The 13240-nt window shown below is 53.9% G+C and overlaps 1 protein-coding gene across 2 annotated transcripts in view; it reads right to left on the minus strand.

Moving 5' to 3' along the window:
* DGAT2 (diacylglycerol O-acyltransferase 2) overlaps positions 1 to 13240 on the minus strand; it is a 31918-nt gene that overhangs the window by 16859 nt on the left and 1819 nt on the right. Inside the window, exon 2 of one of the 2 annotated variants that reach the window (XM_047823918.1) lies at positions 8143 to 8294. The exons of the other annotated variant lie outside the window; for it this stretch is intronic. The gene's annotated coding sequence lies outside the window, so the exon portion shown is untranslated. The remainder of the gene's footprint in view (positions 1 to 8142; positions 8295 to 13240) is intronic. 2 annotated transcript variants of the gene reach the window in all.

The raw sequence follows: 13240 nt of genomic DNA on the forward strand, positions 1-13240 counted from the left end.
TTCCTACATGTGAGAGGAGCATGGGCCACAAAATCAGACAGCCCTGGGTTCAAATCCTAGCCCTGCCACCCAGTGGCTCTGTAATTCCGGGCTGTTCGCATACTTCCCTGTGCCCCAGCTTTGACAGATACCCATTGGGAATGGTGTTCCCCTCGTGGAGTCATTCTGGAGACCAAATGAAGTATCCAAAGAGGCTGGGGGGAAGCTCTCCATAATTTCCAGTTCTCTTCCCTCCCCCTTTCACCCCAATCAAACTCCTGTCCTTATCCTTTATCTGGATCTAGTACAAATATTTAATCTTTACTATCTGTGCCTGTGAGGCCAAGGACAGAGGTTCAATATCCAACTTGCAATGTTTTTTTTCTCCAAGTGTACTTTGAGTACCCCAGTCCCTGCCCCCTCTCATCCTCACGACCCCTTTTCCAGCAGTCCGAGCCCTCTTGTCCCCACCCAACACCACCACTACCATTACCACCTTCAGAGGGATTTACACTTTCGGCTTCATCTCAGTGCCCAGAGCTTGGGGCCCAGAGAGGAACGGAGCAGGAGCTTTTGCTTCCCTAAAGGACCCCATGGCCAGTGAGCTTCAGGAAGCCTGGGATAGTGAGGGCGGTAATTATGTTTGCTACCAAGCAGGTGCCAAGCCTAGAAGTTAGGCCAAAATGTGCCCACTTAATTGGCTCTTTGGCTGTGCCCCCAGGATGATGCCCTGGACTCCAGTGGCTAATAGGCAGTAGGACCAGAAAGCCTGGTGATGGCAGGAAAGGCAGAACGGGGGAAGAGCGTGGGTGAGGCTCCTCACCCATAGCCTACTTCTTTCAGCATCTGGGCCAAAGGAAGTGGGTCACTTCAAACCCCCACATCTGCTGAGCCCCAATTGCATACCCTGCACTCTATACGTCTTCACTGAGTGCTTCCTGTGCTCTGGTCAAACATTCCTTCACACCAGCCACTCTGCAAGGCCCAAGCACTGAGTCACAATCTTGTCTTTGAGGGTCTCTTGACTTTTCATCCTGGCCTACTGCTGGGAGAGGGTTTAGGGGCTTACACTCAAGCCTTTGCATTTCTTCAAAATCTGGACAGCAACAAGGTCACAGCGGAATTTAGAAAGGGACATAACCCTCATCTGCTGAGAGTTAACAATTGCTTTGACTTTTAGGAGACACACAGATAACACCAGACCTCAAGGCAGACATACCAGTCCTGTCTCCTGTACCCGGTCTAATGGATCAGAGGAAGGGGTCATGGAACAGCAGAAGACCCAGACGCCAATTCAAACCTCGGTTCCACTCACTATATGACCCCAGGCAAGACCGCCAAGGCTCCTTGCCATATCCCCAGGGCATGGCACCTATGGGTGCTGAGTAGCCCTGTATACTCCACGGGCATAACTGGGATAGAGGTGGTCGTACGTGAACTTACAAAAGCAAATGAAGCTGGGCCACAGAGGCATTCCAGAGGCTTTGGCATAATGCTCCTTGGCCCTCTAAATAAAAACCCTACCACCACGGGCCCTTTCTACCTTCACACTTTCCCAAAACCCATGCTAGAGCCTGAGGGCCCCCCTGGGGTCAACGAGTAGGGCCCCATTGGACACTCAGGTGACTGAGGAGGAGCACTGACTTGCTCAGGGTTACCCAGGCAGTAGGAGGTGGAGCCAGGGCTGCAACCCAGGATTCCTGCTCCCGGCTCATGGTGCCTCCCTTTCCCCTACAGCAGGTGCCAAGCACAAAGGGCTCTTGTACTTGTACGTGGGACACAGCAGATCTGAGACAGGTTATGCTCAGGGCCTGGAAAACCTGTCCAGAAGTGGGGAAAGGCCTGTGTAAATACATGGGGGAGAGAAGCGTGGCCCAAGCACAGGCCTGAACCCCTGATCCCAGGGCTGGCCTCCCAAGTCATGGCTTTGCTGCTGGCTCTGCCTCCTGAGCTGTGCTGGATGAAGTGAAGTAAGAGCCGTGGCAGCTAAGGTCTGGGTCCCAGTGTTGTGGCTGCAGAGAAGACAGAATATACTCCAGCACCTTCCTCGTCCAAGTGCGGCCTGAGCACTGTTTAGAAATGCATAATCTAGGCTCCAGCCTGCATCTGCCAAATCGAAGTCTGCATTTTAACAAGATCCTCAGTCCAAAGTCTCAGGTAGGGTAGTCTGGAGCAGGGGCGGAGGTGGGGGAAAGAGCTGGGACCTCCACCTTCTGCTGGGCAGGGAATAAAAGGCAATGGTCGTGGGACCAATGCCTACTGCAAACAGGACCCTGAGGTCAGCAGCTTGAGGAATGCTTAAGGAAAGGGCTCACTGGGACGCCTGGCTGTCTCAGTCGGTGGAATATGCAACTCTTGATCACAGGGTTGTGGGTTTGAGCCCCACACTGGGTATAGAGGTTACTTAAAAATACAGCCTTTGAAAGAAAAAAAAAAAGGAAAGGGCTCTGGGTGAGGGCCAGCCGACTGGTTCCACTCATCATATGGAGCTCTCCTGCTTGGGAAGAGGCCACACAGTAATTCCCCACTGGTGACATATCCCCCGTTGAAACAACTGAAAAGACAAGTTCTTCCTCATGCCTAATCCAAATCCATCTGCTAAGCTTATCTCACAATTAGATGTGGCCAGAGTGCTGGAAGGTGTGTGACCCTCACCCTAATAACCAGACAGAAAGAAGGAACCGGAGGGTCTCACACCAGCCCCAAGGCAAGCAGCCAGAGCCAGTTTTTTCCATGCTGCCCAGCCTGTTCTCACCCTGTCTTATCCCAACTATCTCCCACAGCCCATTCTGCAACAAAGTAGGAAATGCCAAGTGCACTGAGAAGTGACAGGTGTTTCTGTGGAAGTCAGAGTGAGGTGTTACCCGGAGTGGGAGGCCAGGGGGATGCTGCCTTCCTTCCTCAGGCCTGGCCCGCTCAGCTGCCTCTGGGCCAGACCATCCCAGCCTGGCTGACCACAGAACCCAGCCCTGTTGCTGGCCTACCCATGACACTCAACCCCAGCCCCAGTGGAAGCCTCCTATGAACATAAGAGACGTCAAGCCATTGTTCCTCTGCCCAGAAAGCCCCTCTTTGCATTGCCCACCTGATGAGACCCTGACAATGAGATAAGGCAGCTTGTCCTTTGAAACCCAGAATGGCCAAGTCTTTGCAGAGAGGTTATCATTCTTTCCCTGGGATTATGAAGTCAGAAGCCCATGCAAGCCTGGAACTGTCAGAAGCCATCATACCTGTCCCCTGCCCGTGGAGAAAGCCTGTCTGGAATGAAGTCAGGAGAGGCCCATGGAACAGAGAAATAAGAGAGAGAAAAGGAGTCCTCACTTTGGGTCCCATGGCCCCTCCCCTCGTACTAACCGCAGATTACAAATCTATTCTCCCAAGATGCGGCCAGGCCTGGGTCTGATCCATGTCTGGGTTCCCAGTGGCCTATCAGCGCCTGCCCCAGAGCAAACACTGAGACGGGTTTGCTGAGTGAGAGGAGGAGCAGGTTTCTGATCTGGCTGTTCCTCAGGCCCCCCAGCTGCCTCTCTTCACGGCCGGGTGAGAGGCATGCTGCCCACGTGACCCACAGAGTACTATCCACCAGCGCTCGGATTCCTCACCAGGCCTGTGAGCTTGGCATCATCACTCCCACTTGGAAGGTGATAAAAAAGTGACAGGGCCAAGGTCACTTAGCCAGAGGGTGGCACAGCTGGACTCAATTCGGGCAAATTGGATTTGGCTTGGATTCTGTTCCTATGCCGCAGGTCCCCCCGAGTTCTTTCTCTCTTCTCCCCACAGCCAAGTGGGGGGAAAGCTGGGGGGGGGGTGGGGAGAATGAATGGCCTGTTTTCCTTCATAGGGGAAGACCAGGAGCAGGCATATTGTGGAGTGAGTGAAGTGATAGCAGGCCTCCAGCTTTCAGTCCCAGTTCTGCCACCGACTCCTGTGTTACCTTGGCCAAGTCACTTTACCTGTCGGGGCGCTGGTTTCCCCATCTGTAAAATGAGCGATCTCTGCGATTGTTCAAACTCCTGGGGATACCACCTAGAGGCTTGGTACAGTTGCCCAGCAGATGGGAAGTGAGGCTCAGCTGGGTACCCTCGGGTCAGCACCCAGCTGCCAGCAGCTCCTCTGCCGGGCTGTGGCGGAAGCTGGTGTGCAATCAGATGCCACCGCCACCGCCGCCTTCACACTTAGCCTGACTGTCCTCCAGCCCCGGGTGGGGCCGGCAGGGAGTGACAGCATCTACCTCAGTCTACTCTGCTCCCACGCCGCCCTCTCCTGGCCTTCCCCAGCACAAAGCACCCTCCCCGCCCTCTCAGCACCAGTCCTGCTGGCTGGCCTCCTCTACCAGCGTCTGCTGGGTGCCGGGCTCACACCTGACTCGTCCATGTGCCCTACGCAGGGCCTGGTGAGAGACGGTGCTCACAGAGGTTTACACATGAATGAACAGACCACGAGCCGCAGATGCAGTTGAAGGCCTGGATGTCCGAGTGAGTGGACAGGAAGTGGCTTGACAGGAAGGCCCCAGTGCCCTCAATGAGGACCTTGGCCAGGGTGGACGTGGGGGGGGGGCAGGGGGCCTCCCTCTCCCTCCCTGAACGTGAGTTCCCCGCTGTGATGCAAACAGAACCCACTACCCACATGTCTTTTTTTTTTTTTTTTTTTTCATGGAAGGAGACAAGCCGAGCTACAGGCTAACTTCACGAGTCCTGTGAAGAAATGTTCCCAATAGCTAATTCAACTAGCTGCTCCAAGGCAGGCACCATCCATCTCACCATTTATTTTACACAGCTCGTTTGCTCCTAGATCAGGGGAGGGCAGAGGGAGTGGAGCTGCCAGAGAAGCCCAGAGCAGTTCTCTTACACCCAGCAAGGAAGCCACCCCATCTATATGGGGCTTCGGTGTCCCACGGCACTCCCCAGGAAGGCAGGCAAGGCAGGGATGGCAAGCCCCATTTCACAGAGACGGAAACTGAGGCAACTTAAAGCCAAAAGACATTAAACCCGTCGCCTGAGGTCAGGGTACAGGAGAGCTAAGACTCGAGGCTGGTATTGGGGCTCTGCGTCCCTCATCATTCCTGTGAGGCCAAGCCAACGAGGGCTGGTCCCCATGACACAAGCCAGTGCACACCCAGACTTTAGGAACACGCCCCTGCCCGAGGGAGGGCCACCTGCTTGGCCCCAAACCGGGCCCCGAGTCTACTGGGGACATCCTCCCATGGGCTGGCTGTACAAGGGATGTGACCTCCACCCCCACATGCTCCCACAGGTCACACTGCCACCGCCAGGGCTAAGCCACAGCTGCCTACAGCAGTGGGGCCAGACACCCTCCATCCCAGAGCTCAGGCTGGGGTGGCAGTGGGAACGGGTGTGAGAACACCTTCTTGCCCAACATCTGATAGCACAGTGACCGGGAGGCCACGCCCAGGCTGATGAAACCAGGCCTTCCCGGACTTCCCTTGTACATGCAGGGGCAGGATCTGAGCTCTAATCCCCTTAATCTGAGAAAGGACCCTTGGCCAGCTCTACACCACATGGCTCTGTGACCTCAGGCAAGTCACATAGCCTCCCTCAGCTTCAGTGTTCTCACCTATAAAATGAGGAGAATGATCCCCACCTTACAGGATTGCTGGGAAGAGTAAATGGGGGGAAAATGCACGTATGGTACATTTGGCATTTGTCGGATGATTTGTCGGAAGCTACTGTCACTGCTTCCACCATCGAGCAGAGTGGGAACAAGCGCAAAATTTCCCTAGATGTGCGTGGTCCTGAGGTTGCGTGTTATGAGAAGAGGGGCAGAGTGGAGGTACTGGCCGAGGAGGCTCCAAGGAGGCAGCACGGCCTCCACAGGGCTTTGAAGACAAGATCTGGGAGGTGAAAGGAAGGAAAAGTGGGTGCTGCGATTGGGGGCAACTGTGGGACCAAAGGCTCAGAGGTCATTATAAAGGGCAGGCTAACCACCCAGGAACGGGGTTCACGTGCACCAAAAACAGAAGCCGAAAACAGGGAAGCCGGAAAGGGCTTGAGTAGCCAAAAGCGGCCTCCTGGGAGAAGGTGGGCGGGGACTGAGATAAGGCCTGAGGCACCGGGCACTTACGAGGTGCCGGGCACTGTCCTGGCGCTGGGAAAATAGCAGTGAACACAGCAGACAGTGTCGTGCCTGTTCAGGGGCTTGAATCCTGCTGAGGGACAGATAAAACCCCTACACGTAAATGTGTGATGTAATGCCAGGCGCGCATGAGAGCTATGAAGAAAAATAACTTGGAGTGATGAGCTAGAGAGGGGACAAGAGGATCCTCTGACCTGTGGAGAGGAGGCCCTGAGCAAGGCTGGCCTCCTCGAGGCAGGAGCACACATGGACAGCTGTGGGTCCTGCCTCAGGACGGCCCACACCACTTCCTCCAGCCACCTTCACACTGGCATTTGGGGAGGGGGCATGCCAGCCTGGAAAAGGTGCAGAGGATGAGAGGCTGGGCGTCGGGAGAAGGTGGCCACTAACCTACAGGAAGTGTGGCCTTGGTGAGTCACTTCCTGTGCAAACCTCAGTTTCCTCATCTGTACAGTGGGGCTAATACCCACCCTGCCAAATTCTTGTAAGGATTAAATGAGGTAATGTATAGGCAAGAGCTTCATAAAAAGTAAAGACCTGCGTGAACGCTAGGTAATTATCAAGTGAGCCTCAGTTTCCTCTCCTGTCTAATGGGTATAACAAGCCCTGCCCTGCCTAGAGGCAGAGGTGTTAGCATCCACACACTTTGGGATTCAAACCCCAGCTCTGACTCTCGCCTGCTTTGAGACCCTGAGAGGCACTTCCCTGTCTGAGACTCAGTGTCATCCTTACTTATACAGGATTGTTGTGAGGAGTCTAAACAACTTACAAAAAAGGGACAGAGTGTCTGGCACTCTGATCGACACTAGGAAGATGCCAGCGAGGTCAAGAGATGTGAACAGCTTTAGGGGTCTCTCGATGGGGGGATATCATCCTGCTCATGTCCTCAACCCCAAGGATGCCAGACCCACCTGGACCTAAGCCCTGCCCTCAGACATCAGCTGCCAAGTGGCCCGTGAGGAAGTTGCCCCAAACTACTTCAAAGAGCTGGGTATGAGAATGCATAGAGGCAGAAAGATGGACATACTGACCCCTGGCAGACCCTTCTAGTCCCAGGGAGGTCCGGGAAGCCAGGCCAAGTGCCTAACAAAGCCGCTTCTTTAAGGCCAGAGGCAAGTTCTCTTCCGTGGCCCCCCACAAGCACCTTTCGGCCGGAGTCACACGTGTGGTGATGGGAAGGCCGGCCATGGCTCCAGGGGGACGTGCCAGGGGATTTTAGAGTCCCCGTCCATGCCTGCGCTCCTGCAAGCCTTGCACACAACACACCTCTCCACGTGCTCAGCCAGATACTCCTTCCTTTCAGGAAGCCTCCCCACACTCTTGGCCCTGCCTGCAGTCCTCCAGCTAGAGTCCTATCACCCTCGGGTCCAGTCTGGTCAGACGTTCAGCTCATGTTGGTAGACACCTGCCAGGCACTGAGCGCTGACACCTCAGACTTCCCTCAACCTTCCTGGCCAACTCTTCCTTGGGGAAGCCTACCGCACCACTACTCTTAGACTTTCTTGTTATCGGGAAGAGTGTGCATTTGTCGGCAGGGACCTCATCTTGTTCACCTGGGTCCCTGTGCCCACGATGGGGTCAGGTCCAGAGCCGGTGCTCGGCCATGTGTTCACTGCATGACTGGATACTGGAGGGGACGGAGAAGAATAAACAGGGCCCGGACAAGCACAGAGATAGGCCCTGTCCACAGCTGACTGACCTGGGCCATGGCAGAGAATCAACCAGAGCTTCCTGGGCAATCAGGAGGGACGGGTCTCCTCCAGCTGGACAGGCTGGAGTTAAATGCAGGAGCGGCAGTGGCAGGTTCCAGAGTGCAGGAGAGGACGGAGCCCCCAAACACTACCATTCATTCAATAGGTGCTTTCTAAGCACCCTTTACACACCAGGCCAGGCACTACACTGGATGGGAGCTGCCAGACCCTGCTTCTCCTCTGCTTCTTGGGCACCTGCTGGAGCCTGGGCTCTGCCCCTGGGCAGCACACCCCTGCTATGGCTGGGGAGACAGGTCTGTGAACAATCAGGCACAGACGGTAAGTCAGGGCTGGGGAATCTGGGGGGGGGGGGCCCAACCTGTGCTGGAGGATGTTCTCAGAGATGCCTTCCTGGAAGAAGTAATGGGTCAGGTGACATGTAAATGAGTAAGCATTAGCCAGGCTGACAGGAGGGAGGTACAGGGTCAGGACCTCAGGTGCTGGAGTCCTACAAATGGCATTTGCAAAGGCCTAGAAGGAAGAGAACACAAATTTGAGGAATTAACTGCAAATAGCTCAGCCAGGCTAGAGTAAAGCAACTGTGTGAGTGGATGAGTCTAGTTGACAGAGTAGAGAGGGAACCATGAAGGACCAGTAATGCCAGGCCAAGGAGTCCTGGGCTCCATCCCCAAGACCAAGAACACTGCTGTCCACCCCTCCCATCCCCTTTGCTAACTGCAGATGGTGCCTCCGGGCCCCTTGGCCACGAGCTGGCCATTCACCAGGTTCTCTCCTGGAAAGACTAATAGTGTCCCCTTTAAGGGTTAGGCGTCCTTAAAGCAGGGCCCATTGGCCCAAAGGGGAGGCCAACATACAGCTGTGGTGGGCTTGTGGGCTGGGAAGCCCCTGGCTTGGCCTCAGGAGTCTGCATGAGCTCAGTGGATTCCTGCTTGTCAGTCTTCAGGACCCCCCTGTGTAGGATCTTGGCAGGGGACAAGGCGTCCTCCATATCCAGATGGGCTGGATTCCCGGGCCTCCTCTTTCCCTCTTTCCTCCTGGCCCTAAATTAGGGGTTTGGGTTGGATTAGCTAAAATCTGAGGTCCTGACAAGTTGAGCCTTCTGTGCTCTGCTAGAATCTGCTAATGAATTTTTAGCCACAAAAGATCCCCTAAAGGGACTACAAGCCCCTCCTTGGGCTATTCTAGAGGCCTGGACTTCCAAGTATTTGGTTTTCATGAAGTAGGATAGGGTCCGGGGAGGTGAGGTCAGGAAAAGTGGGGCTCTTGGGATGTCATGGACCCAAGATTCTGGAACCGTGGAGGTGATTGTTGAGGACCCCAATGGCCCACTTTCCCCACCCCCACATTCGGGCACAGTAAAAAAAAATAGCTACCGAGGTGGGAGGGGTTGCCATGGCAATACCACTGCCTTTCGGGTATGTCACCCAGAAGTCTCCAAATAGGCCCCTATCATAATCCATGAGCAAGTATGGGGAGCCGGGCTCCTCTGGGGCCTCACTTGGGCCCCGGGCAGGACACGGACCCACTTTCATAAAGACAAATAGAGAATGGGAATGGGGAGGAGGTTGAGCCCCAGGGTCCCCCAGCAGTCAGGGGCAGGATTGAAACCATATTTTTGCAGCAGAGCTGGAATAAATCCAAGGAGAATGGCTCATCTAGCTTTCCTCACTGTACAGATAAGGAGGCTGACGTCCCAAGAGGGCAGGGTCTTGCCAAGGTCACGTGGGAAGCGGATGCAGAATTAGGCTCCTGGCCCTGTACTCAGGATGCTTAAATCTGTTCTAATGATGAAAGGAATTCATGTTTCCCCGTTCTGTTGATTTGCCCAAAGGGTTTGTGGGTTCGTCTTCCTTGGATCTGCACCACAACCTGGGTAGTTACTCTTATTATTCTTCTGCCCATTTTATAGATGAGGAGACTGAGAGTCAGGAAGGGGCAGTGGCTTCTTGAGGCTGCAGAGCAGTTCAGTGGCAGATCCCAGGCCCTCAGCTCTGCCGGCAGCACTGCATACCCAGGAGACCTGAGAAGTGCCGGAGGCCAAGAAGCTCTGAGCGCACCTTTCCCAGGAGCTCTCAAATCTTCCCCCCAGGTGGTTACAGACGAGCCACCCAGGGTCTGGACACAGCATCCTCTGTCTCCCTTGTCTCTGCCTCTCGGTGCACCAGGGCCTCAGCCCACGTTCACTAGTCAGAGGCCCTGCAGTCAAACTGCCCATCCCACCCATATCTTATGCTTCCGTTTATGCTGTTCCCTGTACCTGAATGCTCTGGCCTGCCTTGCTAATGCCTTTTCATCTTTCAATATCCAGACTAAATGTTACCTCTTCTAGAAAGCCTTCGCTGACTCAAGATGGTTTAGCTGCCCCACCCTCACCATCAGGCCTCCACAGTTCCCCATGCCTCCTTCCCCATCACTGTGTGCATCACGGTGCACTGTCATCTTGTGTACATCCCCATCAAAGGCAGGAACCAGGACAGACCGACCTGTGCGTAGTACAGAGCCTGACACACAGAAGGCATTCCATCAGTAAACCAAAAGGTCCACACCCCAAGTCCCCACCATGGCACAGCCCTCCTGGATGCATCAGAGCAGGGAAGGTGCCACTCTCCAGTGGTGGGAGCCTGCTGCGTATGTCACACAGGATGAATGACAAGGATGAACTGGAGTTCGTTACGAGTTGCTTTGCAAAGGACTTTCTGCTTATGTTCACTGAAACCCTCACACTCTTGAGTGTTTGAGATTTTTGATGCTATTTTCCGTATGGGGTAGTGAGATCCCCAGAGGGTGAGTGAGCCATCTGGCCATATTCCAGAGGGGAGCTAGGGCTGGCATCCTGGACCTCTGGCTTCTAAGGCTCTGGAAATGATAAGGGGGACCATGAGGAGCCCAGGTCCCCCCACTTGGCACTCCTCCCTGGAGCCAGCTCCTCATGAGACTGAGGGTATCGCCACAGCAGGGAACAGCTGCAGCCCCAGCACCCAGCAGGCACAGAGGCAGCTGGAAGAAGGACTGAGGAATCACACTGAAGCTAAAAGCAGGGCTTCCTCCCAAGAGGAACAGGGCAGCTCTCAGGAGGGCGGAGGTTCCATTAATGATTCACTCATTGAACAAATATTTACTGAGCACCTACTACATACACGATACTAAATGCAAGGGACACATTACTGACAAAGACAAGGTCCCTGTTCCGGAGGGGCTGACAACCTTATGGGGGAGACAATTACCTAAACAGATAAGGACACATGATAATTTAGGTAACGATAAGGGCTATAAACAATAAAACCAGTTGTGGCAACTAGGGGGCAGTTTTACACATGGCATGGTCAGAAAAGGTCTCTGAGAGGAGACTAAAGGATCTGAAGCAGCCATGCAAAGATCTGAACAGAAGGGCAGCATGTGCAAAGGGCCTGAGGTAGGACAGAACTAGTGGGAATGCTGGAGGAACAGGAAGACCACTGTCAGTTCTGGAGCACAGCATGGCAGGAGATGACGTTTTAAGGTGGTGGGGGCTTCATGACCTCATGGAAGAGTTTTGAAGGTTTGATGTATGATGAGGGGCAACTGGCAGATCATCAGAGCTCTGGGGGCCTGTGATGTCTCTATCCATCAGGCAGCTGGGGGTGTTTCCTCCAAAAGCTTGGGAAGAGGGGATCTACCACCCCATCATGGAGACTGGGAGCAACTTTTCCTCCTTCAGGAAACTGCTGAGGGTCTTCAATAGCCAGAACCCTGTGCTCAGCCCCTCACCACCTCTCTCTTGGTTAAGGAGGCAAATCACAGACTGGGAGATGCATCTAGATTCCAGGCCTCGCTTTGATAACTCTGACCCAGTCCCTTTTCTCTGGGGCCCTCGGTATCCCACAGGTAACTTGAAGGCTGGGCCAGACCCAGCACGAACAGATAGCTTTGATTTTATGACTCAAGTATTTGCTGCTGAATTTGAGGTGGGAGGATGGAGGTGGAGCAGGATTTCCACACTGGCTACTGAGTCACTCAACCTGCCAAGAAAATATCACTCTTGGCCCTCCTTTCCCAGCACACAAGAGCCCTTGGCAGCACAGAGGGCCCCCAAAGTGGCCTCTGTGCTGTTAGGGAAGTGGTACAGGGGAGAAAGACATCTACAAAGAACCGGGGGAGAGGGGAACAGGAGAGTGCCATTCTTCTCCTATGATTCAGGATTGGGTTAGGCGACTGTCAACCCTCAGTTCCAGAGTTAGCCAACAACCTAACCTCCTAGTTTCACTCCCTACCGAGCTCCTGCTTGCATACCCCCGGCAATGGGGAGTTCGATCCTTACCCACACCAAGTCTTTTACAGTCCTCAACAGCTATTAGAAAGGATTCCTCCATCATATCAGAACCTGCCCCCTGTAATCCTACCCCTGTTCCTGGTCTTGCTTTTTGGAGGCACATCGAACAAACAGATCAGCCCAGAATTTTACTGGAGTTGCCACGATTTTGTGCTGGGTCCTGTGCTAAACCCTGAGGATATAGGCAGTGCCCGCGGGTTCTGTCCTGAAGAGCCTCTGGTCCAGGGGCAAAGGCAGGAATGCTCATGTGACTAACTCAGCCTCCACCCCAGGCACAGGATAGTCCTTCAGAGATTAGAAATTACCAACACAGACCCCCGCCTCCCCCAACAGACACCCACCTACCCATGCTCCCACAGCTGGCTTTCTCTTTTGGCCAACAAACCAGTTACCAAGGTATCGACTTCAATCTCTCACCCAACACAGGACTTCCTTCCACAGAATCCATGGTCTGTCCTTGAATATCGCCACTGACAAGGTGTTCGCCACCTCACAATGATGGCAACTTATCCAGAGAGGCAAATCAGGCCACTGGGGAGTGTCTTCCAAGACCAAGGATGTAGAAAGCCATCTAATGAAGATGCCCGGATAACAGCATTTGCTTCAGCACCCTCCCCTACCCCACCCAGCCTTTCACCAAAGCAGGTCTAGGGAGCTACCATGTGACTGGTTTGCATTTCATTCCAGCCCTTGCTACATCCCATGATGGAATTCCTTGCAGCCAGTTAAAAAAAAAGGAGTGGGGGGGGGGGGGAACAAGTTTTAAAGATCTGAAAACAACATGGGGATATTAAATGAGTTGGTCACTTTTATTGACTACAAGTCCTCCTGAAGTACAGGTGCTAGGTCAAAAACATGAGAGTCAACAACTCCTAGAAGGATGCAGCTCACAGCCAGTGGACAGCAGAAGCGAGGGAAGGGGATCTCCGGGAAGGACTACCCTAGAGAGCATCCTTATCCCATCCCCTGGAGACAAAAGCATTTTTAAAAGCATGAACATGGGTAAGTCCCTTCCTTCCCCTGACATGGGCATCAAAGGGCACAGTGAAGAGAAAAGCACTCTTTTTTAAAAAAAAAATTTTTTTTAACGTTTATTTATTTTTGAGACCGAGAGAGACAGAGCATGAACGGGGGAGGGGCAGAGAGA

Source organism: Prionailurus viverrinus, chromosome D1 (assembly GCF_022837055.1).
Source record: "Prionailurus viverrinus isolate Anna chromosome D1, UM_Priviv_1.0, whole genome shotgun sequence".
Classification (NCBI taxonomy): Eukaryota; Metazoa; Chordata; class Mammalia; order Carnivora; family Felidae; genus Prionailurus; species Prionailurus viverrinus.